The sequence below is a fragment of the Mixophyes fleayi genome, chromosome 12 (assembly GCF_038048845.1).
Source record: "Mixophyes fleayi isolate aMixFle1 chromosome 12, aMixFle1.hap1, whole genome shotgun sequence".
In the NCBI taxonomy this organism is placed as follows: domain Eukaryota; kingdom Metazoa; phylum Chordata; class Amphibia; order Anura; family Limnodynastidae; genus Mixophyes; species Mixophyes fleayi.
This window is the reverse complement of record NC_134413.1, coordinates 82,485,048-82,494,785: the sequence shown is the minus strand read 5'-3', so window position 1 is coordinate 82,494,785 and position 9,738 is coordinate 82,485,048. Positions and strand designations below refer to the sequence as shown.

Here is a 9,738-nt window from a genome sequence, read left to right as displayed (position 1 = left end):
AAGGCAAGTCATTGGGTATTTGTGCAGTTCAGGAATAAAATCTGACACCAACAAGGTGTGATGGTGTACTATGTCTGTACTGCACGAGGATCTCCTCCATTAATGCTCCTGCCTTAATGGTCACAATTTCCTGTCTTTTTGGAGCTTGAGCAGTAGAATATAGTTTTATTAAATATTGTTTTGTATGTGTAAGAAGACTTAATCGTACATGTTAAACCATTCGGTTTTGTTTGTCTATGGAATTTCCATAGATTTTTGTAAAGTTAAAATATGTATTATTTTAAAGATTAGACAGCTTAACATGCTCGGGATGTTTATAAATGAAATGTATTTGAACAATGGTAAAAGCCGTAAGACATTTGTAAAACAAATACACCATCTACCTCTAAGAATATTCAACATATCCCCCCTTCACAACACCGATGAGTGCGTCCTGGTTATCGGTGACGTGATTAGCTGGCACCGGCTTCTTCAGGGATCGCCCTGACTTCCAGTCGGTTTACACAGAAGTCGTCCTGCACGTTGGTCGGGGAAGGAGCCCGTCGGTCTCTCCACGTTGGGGTAAGTAGTGTCGGAATAATGAGGATCATTATTTCGTACCCAACCCAGTAGGATGATAACAAACAAGGAGATATGTTTTCCACCGAGACGCCCGTGAGGAACGCACTTCTAAGAGAGTTCTTTGAAATGACCTAAGCAGATTGTTGCAACCAAAACCCAGTTTATTCCGTAGATGACAATACAGAGATGCGGATATACAATCACCAGAGAGATGGATTCCTGGCGGGCACAGCATGCACGTGTGACAGAAGCACAGTTCCTATTTACTAATCCACAAACACCAATATAGTCAAAAAACACAGGTTATATCCCCTTCAATATTCCCACAGTGGATGGAGGATTAGGGGTGGTAGCCAGAATGTGATAGGTGGGAAAATGATCAAACGTAACCCAGAGTGCGTGGAAAAGGTGCCTAGGAGTCTAATCCAGGGTATTGTATAACAATGACCTTGAAAAGGGTGATCGTACAATATCTGTATATCTAATTGTTTAACTCACACCTACTGTTCTCTTTTATCTGCTTACACACTCCACCTGGTGACATTACAGAATAGCTTCTCTAATTTATAGAACAATTAACCTAAATACGTACGGCATACAATAATATCTGTTAACCAATGCATAGGAACAACAAATGAAAATAAAGTCAGCGAGACGATGGTAAATTTACTTGGACTGGGCCAAGGATTAATAAGTACATGCTGCTGGGAGAAACGGGAGTGAATAAAAAGTCAACAGTCCAGGGAGACCCCGTTTCTCCACAATGCCTTTAATATTTTGGGACAAGCAGATTCTCTTGGCCAGGAGCTCAATGACAAGTGCAACAATCTATGGCGACACCCCTGTCTAGTGCCAATTGGTAATAACAAAAGGTTATGAGGTCACCATTCTCAAGGGTGCTGAGTAAAGAACTTGTATCCCCTGCAGGGTCTCTCCCAAACCCGAATTTATCCAGAGTACCCAGCATATCGGGCCTATTGACTCTATCAAATGCTTTCTCGTCATCAAATAAAAAAAGTAAAAGCATTGGGGATTTTTGAGTTTATGATATGGACGAGACTGATCAACCTTCTATTATTGTCGTAGGCTTGTCTGCTAGGTACAAGCCCTACTTGGTCAGTGTACTAACTGGAGTAGCAGCCAGCTGGGATTTTCACGTAGCTTAAACATCCGTGTTCAACAATGAAATGGGGTGATAGTAGGGAGTTAGATGAATCCTCTTTTACCCTCTTTTGGGATAACAATTATGTAAGCCTCAAGTGCCTCTTTTGAAAAGTATATTATAATCAATCTGTTTTATTCCTTATCAGTGTCGGCTTTTATTTCTTAACTGTACAGATATCCAGTAATTTGTCTATTTGTCCCTAATGGGGGTTCTGTGATGCTAAAATTGCCTCCCCAATATAAAACACATATTGTATATTGGGTTAATTACCCCAACACCAAAAACTATCTATTGCCACGGCAACACAGAAATCAGAACGCTCGTTCAGTTCTATATGCTGCCCGCCCACTTGCTGGGCTAAAGCAGTCACAGTCCTGCTCACTAAAATAGCTGGAATTTAAACGTTTTGTGCATACGAGAAATCCTGGGTTTACTAGGGATACACAGTCTCCACTGGAGAGCATGCACGCCACCCCTGCTTGCTGAAGGGGAGGTAAGAAACAGCATGGACGATTTTTCCCTCTTGCCCTGTACGAACAGTAAGTTTTGTTTATTGACATTTTATATATTTTTTTGGTACCCAATTATCCACCTGGAGCATATATATTTGCATTGAGAGTTGCAATATGGATCTTCCTTGGAATAGAACCAAGGTCCACTGTATAAACAATTACTTATTGATACAGGGCACAGTGAACACTACAAAGACTATTTCCGAAGCTTTTATGACTACATTATTATTTTTTCTCTGATTGCTTAACATATTTGGACTCTTTTTTACCTGTTTGTGCTACAAATAAATTATTATTCAGTGGTATTACAGAGAAGCCATATGATATTATGCACATTGTACGATTTCAATTATCTATGTTCTGACCTGGACTAGATGTTTTTTGTATTTGTATCTAATCCACATATTGAATTTATCAACATTCCTAATAGTCTGATGTTACATATGGGATTTTTATCTGTGATATTTACACCTTACCGCCTTGGAGAATTTCTCTGCTATATCGAAAGGTGATCATTGAGTTTATTTTATTGAATGCTTTTAATATTGTTGAAAGTGTCCTTTTGGTCATACATGATATGTTTATTTTGGTCCATCTAGTCTTGTACCTTTATTAATCTGTACATTGTCACAGAGTCTCCATCCACGTCAGATCTCCGCAGAGACCACATAGAGCCAGCAGCTCCTTAATAAAACATGTCCCATTGTATAACAGGTCTGGGGATCTCACCAGGAAATCCTACTTGTTACATGAATATGGGGGGTCTGAAGTAAAAAAAATGGTTAAACACTTAACCGAACTTTGACGCTTTAAATTTTGATTTACACAGGTCGCGATTACGTCAGCCAGCACAGGAATCCAGTTCTCCAATCGGAAAGCCTTATTGTCGTTATGCTGCTTGTCTTCAGGGATCTCCAGCATCGTGTTCAAGGTAAATCTAATTATTTTGAAGTCGATTTTGTATTCTTTCGTGTTTTTTTTTGGAGGCATGACCGGTGTCAGAATGGAAGTAATCATAAAAGATTGCCACCGATACAGTGATCATAGAAGTGCCTGCTTATAGGAATTGGTTTGGAAGAAATGGTGAATTTATAGAGGTGAATGGTTATTTAGCTAGCATGTAATGCTGCTGTTCTCTGTTATCAGATAAGGACAGTGTGTTTGATTTAATCCTTCCATGCTTTCATGATGGCTGACATAGTGCCATGCTGACTGGTAACCCCTCAATGCTGTATGCACTATGCTGCATTGTACCCATTCCTACACTGCACTATATCTCCTGCAATGCTGTATGCACTATGCTGCATTGTACCCATTCCTACACTACACTATATCTCCTGCAATGCTGTATGCACTATGCTGCATTGTACCCATTCCTACACTGCACTATATCTCCTGCAATGCTGTATGCACTATGCTGCATTGTACCCATTCCTACACTACTATATCTCCTGCAATGCTGTATGCACTATGCTGCATTATACCCATTCCTACACTGCACTATATCTCCTGCAATGCTGTATGCACTATGCTGCATTGTACCCATTCCTACACTGCACTATATCTCCTGCAATGCTATATGCACTATGCTGCATTGTACCCATTCCTACACTGCACTATATCTCCTGCAATGCTGTATGCACTATGCTGCATTGTACCCATTCCTACACTACACTATATCTCCTGCAATGCTGTATGCACTATGCTGCATAGTACCCATTCCTACACTGCACTATATCTCCTGCAATGCTGTATGTACTATGCTGCATTGTACCCATTCCTACACTGCACTATATCTCCTGCAATGCTGTATGCACTATGCTGCATTGTACCCATTCCTACACTGCACTATATCTCCTGCAATGCTGTATGCACTATGCTGCATTATACCCATTCCTACACTGCACTATATCTCCTGCAATGCTGTATGCACTATGCTGCATTGTACCCATTCCTACACTACACTATATCTCCTGCAATGCTGTATGCACTATGCTGCATTGTACCCATTCCTACACTGCACTATATCTCCTGCAATGCTGTATGCACTATGCTGCATTATACCTATTCCTACACTGCACTATATCTCCTGCAATGCAGTATAACTGTAGGACTGGGCATATGGTTTATGGGGTACTGTGTGAATATTGTAAACAGGAATATGTTGTTTTAAATGGATAAGTGGAGTTTGTGTTTTATGAGTTATTAGGGCCCCATGTGAGATACATAATATATTTGTAATGTACTATTGAAAATATATGGAGGTTGTGATATGTAGGCACATGATACAAGAACAACGGTGTTATGTATTATACATTTATGATATAGTGAGGATGTTGTGTTGATTCTGTGTGGATTGTATACAGGAATAGCAGTGTATTTATATATTGGAAGATATGTATAATGGGATCTGGGACACACACATGTGTACATACATCTACACACACAAAAGATATTTACACATTTATGTGATACAGAAATAAATTAGCAATACAAGATAATGAACCTACACAGATTGTCATGTTAAACTATATGTACAGTGTGTAAGATTAAGTTATTGAAAATATATTGTAACATTGTTTAAAGTAAAAATGCGTTTTCATACAAATATCTGCACTTTCATTATGGGTGTTATACTGACTTGTAGAAAAATACCTCTGAGATGGTACTTTATGAATTTAGACAACACAAAGTTTTTGTTCTACCGCTTTTGATTGAAAACAAATTATATATATATATTTATATACACACACACAGATCTATTTTTTAAATTTTCATTAATATAATAAACTGATTTTACAATATTTGGAGCATCACAGCACAAGTGTTTCATATCCAATTGCTTTGGTTGTGTGATTTTTTTTCGATGTTCAAGTTTTCATTTCTATGTAAAACATTTCCCACACTCCCTACATGAAAATGTTTTTTCACCTGTGTGAGTTCTGATGTTCAACAAGTGATGATTTCTGTGTAAAACATTTCCCACAGTCAGAACATGTAAACGGTTTTTCACCTGTGTGAGTTCTCTGATGTCTAATAAATTTTGATTTGTACATAAACCATTTTTCACACTCCGAACAAGGAAATGGTTTCTCATCTGTGTGAGTTCTTTGATGTTCAACAAGTTTTAATTTCTGTGTAAAACATTTCCCGCACTCACCGCATAAATAAGGTTTCTCACCTGTGTGACTTCTCTGATGTGTAACAAGAGAAGATTTATCTGTAAAACATTTCCCACACTCAGAACATGTAAATTGTTTCTCACCTGTGTGAGTTCTCTGATGTCTAATAAGTTGTGATTTGTACATAAACCATTTTTCACACTCCGAACAAGGAAATGGTTTCTCAAGTGTGTGAGTTCTTTGATGTTTAACAAATTTTGATCTCTGTGTAAAACATTTCCCGCACTCACAACATAAATAAGGTTTTTCACCTGTGTGACTTCTCTGATGTACAACAAGAGAGGATTTCTCTGTAAAGCTTTTCCCACACTCAGAACATGTAAGAGGTTTCTCACCTGTGTGGATCCTCATATGTTTCAAAAGTCTTTGTTTGCAAATAAACAAATTCCCACAATCAGAGCATGAAAATGGTTTCTCACCCGTGTGAGTTCTCTCATGTCCAACAAGATGCGATTTACGTGTAAAACATTTCCCACACACAGAACATGTAAATCGTTTTTCACCTGTGTGAATTTTCTGATGTTCAACAAGAGGTGATTTCCGTATAAAACATTTCCCACACACAGAACATGTAAACGGCTTTTCACCTGTATGGATTCTCTGATGTTCAACAAGATGTGATTTCCGTGTAAACCATTTCCCACACTCAGAACACGAATGTGGTTTCACACTTGTGTGAGTTCTCTGATGTATGTGAAGAGATGACTTAACCTTAAAGCATTTCCCACACTCAGAACATAGAAATATATTATCATTTGTATGAGCTGTACTGTGTGTAACACTATCTATGTTATCAGGAGAATATTCCTCATGATTAGAGGGATCAGATGATTCTTCTGCTCTGTGGAGTACAGGTTGTATATTTATGGTGATCGGATTTCCTCCTGGAGAATCTTGTGTGATGATGATATCTTTTGTTTCAAAATCTGAAGATAAAATTAGTTTTCCCTCTGAGATATTCCTGTGTTTGCATCCATCTGCTGAAAATAGAATAAATGTATGGAAATAGACATCTTATTTTACATTGATTAACATATTATAATTCCCAACATTTTCATACTATGAGTAAGCTCAAATGTACAGTTGTTAAATTTCAATTTGCAAAAACAACTAGCACTTTATTATAATGAGAAATCTGCATAACGAAGCCTATTATTATCGTAGAAAACCTAGTCAATGACACACAAATTGCATCCAGTTTGGACAATTGCAGCCAAAATGTGGACATTGGCGAGTAACATTTCCTAAGCACACACATTGCCCAGCCAGCATCTTAGAACAGGAAGACTCATTAGCCAGGAACATTGTCCAACTAGACACTGACCTCACACACATACACTGTAGCCTCAAAAGTAGAGTAGAAGTTGGTAAACTTAGCAGTGAGTCCTGGATATGGGTTTACACTACTCTTAGGTCTCGCATCCTTGCACAGAGCAGAGGAGAGCATCAGGACAGAGTAGGAGAATGGTGCAGGGCACAGATGGGTAACAGCACAAAGTAAAGTATAAGGGTAAAGCACGGTACAGAGTCAGATCAGCAGAATAAAGAGCAACTGTACAGAGCATCCAAGCACGTATATTGGAGGGGAGCTATTGTGTAATGACGGGTGTGTGCGAGATGGGAGAGTTTGTGTGAAGTGTACGTTGTGATGGGGTGTATGTGATCTTAGAGGGAGGAGAATAATCTCATATTCTGCATTAGTATTACAGTGATAATATACAGCTGAGGATCAAATATTAATGGTGATGTCACATGTGGTAGAACAGGGATATGGTTATGGATACTGTCACAGGAGGTAGTGTACAGGAGGTTCATGGGTAATTTCATGGAGTCAGACTGATGTCCCATGAGATAAACCAGACAGTGTGAGGAGGAGACTGGTCAGATCTCTGGGCTGGTAGCACACAATGATATGATGTGAGGAGGAGACTGGTCAGATCTCTGGGCTGGTAGCACACAATGATATGATGTGAGGAGGAGACTGGTCAGATCTCTGGGCTGGTAGCACACAGTGATATGATGTGAGGAGGAGACTGGTCAGATTTCTGGGCTGGTAGCACACAATGATATGATGTGAGGAGGAGACTGGTCAGATCTCTGGGCTGGTAGCACACAGTGATATGATGTGAGGAGGAGACTGGTCAGATCTCTGGGCTGGTAGCACACAATGATATGATGTGAGGAGGAGACTGGTCAGATCTCTGGGCTGGTAGCACACAGTGATATGATGTGAGGAGGAGACTGGTCAGATCTCTGGGCTGGTAGCACACAGTGATATGATGTGAGGAGGAGACTGGTCAGATCTCTGGGCTGGTAGCACACAATGATATGATGTGAGGAGGAGAACAGGTGTCTAATAGGGGCTGATGGCTCCTGACTCTCCCACTGGACAGATACATTTTCCTCATTAGTTTGTACTGACAGAGGAGGGTGTAGAATAAATGATAGTTTTATTGACTGAATAAGTAGAATATGTGACTCTTTTCTATAATAAGTGTTTATTACTCACCTGTGCTGATATCTGTAGGGATTTCCTCCTCCTTACACTGCTGATCACCCCTCACATACGTCTCTTCCTCTTCCTTTATCATTTCTACTTTAATATCCGTTAGGACGTCATCCTAAATAGCCCACAAAATAATAAAAAATATCATAATTAATAATATCTGATTTAGTACAATTATACACCGATATTCATCTGTTTCGTATAAGATCTACACAACATTTTTACAGATCATATAATGAAAAGTCATTTTGGGATTTTGTGAGACCCTAAAATCTACCTGATACTCCTGTGGGATACTGGGATTTTCCTGTGTACAATCCTGTGAATAAAGAGGACGGAGATATCTCTCTGGGGTATTTCTGCTACTGGATCCATCTGTAGGAAACACACAGTGACTGATTACATTGTTTATATGTGATTATCAGATGAGTGTATCTAGGTGGCCCTTCCAAACTACTCTCTCCTTTACAATGAATTAAAGTCTCCTCTTACCCAGTGATGTGAGGATCCAGTGATTCTCCATCCTCACGTCCTCGTACAGACCCTTGTGTCCTTCTAAATTCTCCCACTCATCCTGACACCTTATAGGAACCTGACAACACAATGACAAAGTCATCATCCAGACACATCCCCTGGTGTTACTGTATAATGTCCCATTCCCAGCAGTCACCTCTCCAGTCACCAGCTGAATGATCTTGTTGGTCAGTTCCAGGATCTTCTGGTCATTGTTTCCCTCACGTATCAGTGAGTGAGGTTCAGGCACCGAGATGGGGCTCTGGGTCCTGCTCAATCCTCCTGACACACAGGGGCGGCTCCTGGGTGTCACAAACTCATCAGATCTGTTTATCACTACTGTGTAATCCTGTGTATGAAGGGAGACATCAAGGAAAATGAAGATTCACATCTTTGTAAAATAAATTATGGGTTAAACGTGCAAAATAAACAATAATGGTCTATTTTATAATTACGACCCATATCCTATATGTAACTGTTTCAGGCCCACAGTGTTTAAGAACCCAAACCTAGAAACGAGGTACAGGAGGTGTTATCATTCTGCTGGGTACCATCCTTTCAAAGAGACTTCAAAGTCTTCAACACCCTACTGTGGCAACACAACAACAAAAACCAGATGTGCATACCTAGATCCCCCACCGAGGCCTAAACTCTTCTCCCTAAATTGGGAATTGGAGCAGAGAAAGATCACCCACCGTCTGCAAGACCTTTGTCTCTGGGACTTGACATGACTTGTATTTGGAGTAATTCTGCTTCCAGTTGGGGACATCTATGGCCAGGTTTACCAACTGCCTCCGAGCTGATTTTAAGATTCACCCTCTCGCATTCTAAACACATTTGAATATCTTCAAATATGAAATATCTAGAACTCCCTATTCCCAGGACATCACTCCGTTTGAACGCATTGCAGATACCAGTCCACATGCGGGAGAATGAGGACCCAAATGTACGTTATTCCACTTGACGCTGCCCCACCTATGTGAAACTATTACGAGGATGAGTGGGAGATGGACCTTGGCCACCCGCCGGATGAGGAGGCCTGGGTGGACACTAGTGACGCTACAAATGATCGTATGACCTGGAGCCCATGAGCTTGATGACGCTTCATACAAAATACTCCTAGGCTGTCAGTACATGCTGGCAATTGTTAATTATCTCTGATGCCAGCCCATTCATTACCACCCTTCTATCCTATTCTTTCCCACCACATCGCTGAATGTCAATGCTACCTCCAATATCTCTTCCTCCTCATAGGACCAAGCAATAAGCCTCCTCCACTCAGCAACCCTATTATCTATC

General features: G+C 40.0%; 1 protein-coding gene and 1 pseudogene across 3 annotated transcripts in view; both read right to left on the bottom strand.

Annotated features, from left to right (window-relative positions):
- The window catches only part of LOC142108564 (uncharacterized), a 625,828-nt gene that overhangs the window by 587,853 nt on the left and 28,237 nt on the right, over nt 1-9,738 (bottom strand). The gene's annotated exons all lie outside the window — the stretch shown is intronic.
- The window catches only part of LOC142108605 (uncharacterized), a 169,933-nt pseudogene continuing 165,193 nt past the window's right edge, over nt 4,999-9,738 (bottom strand).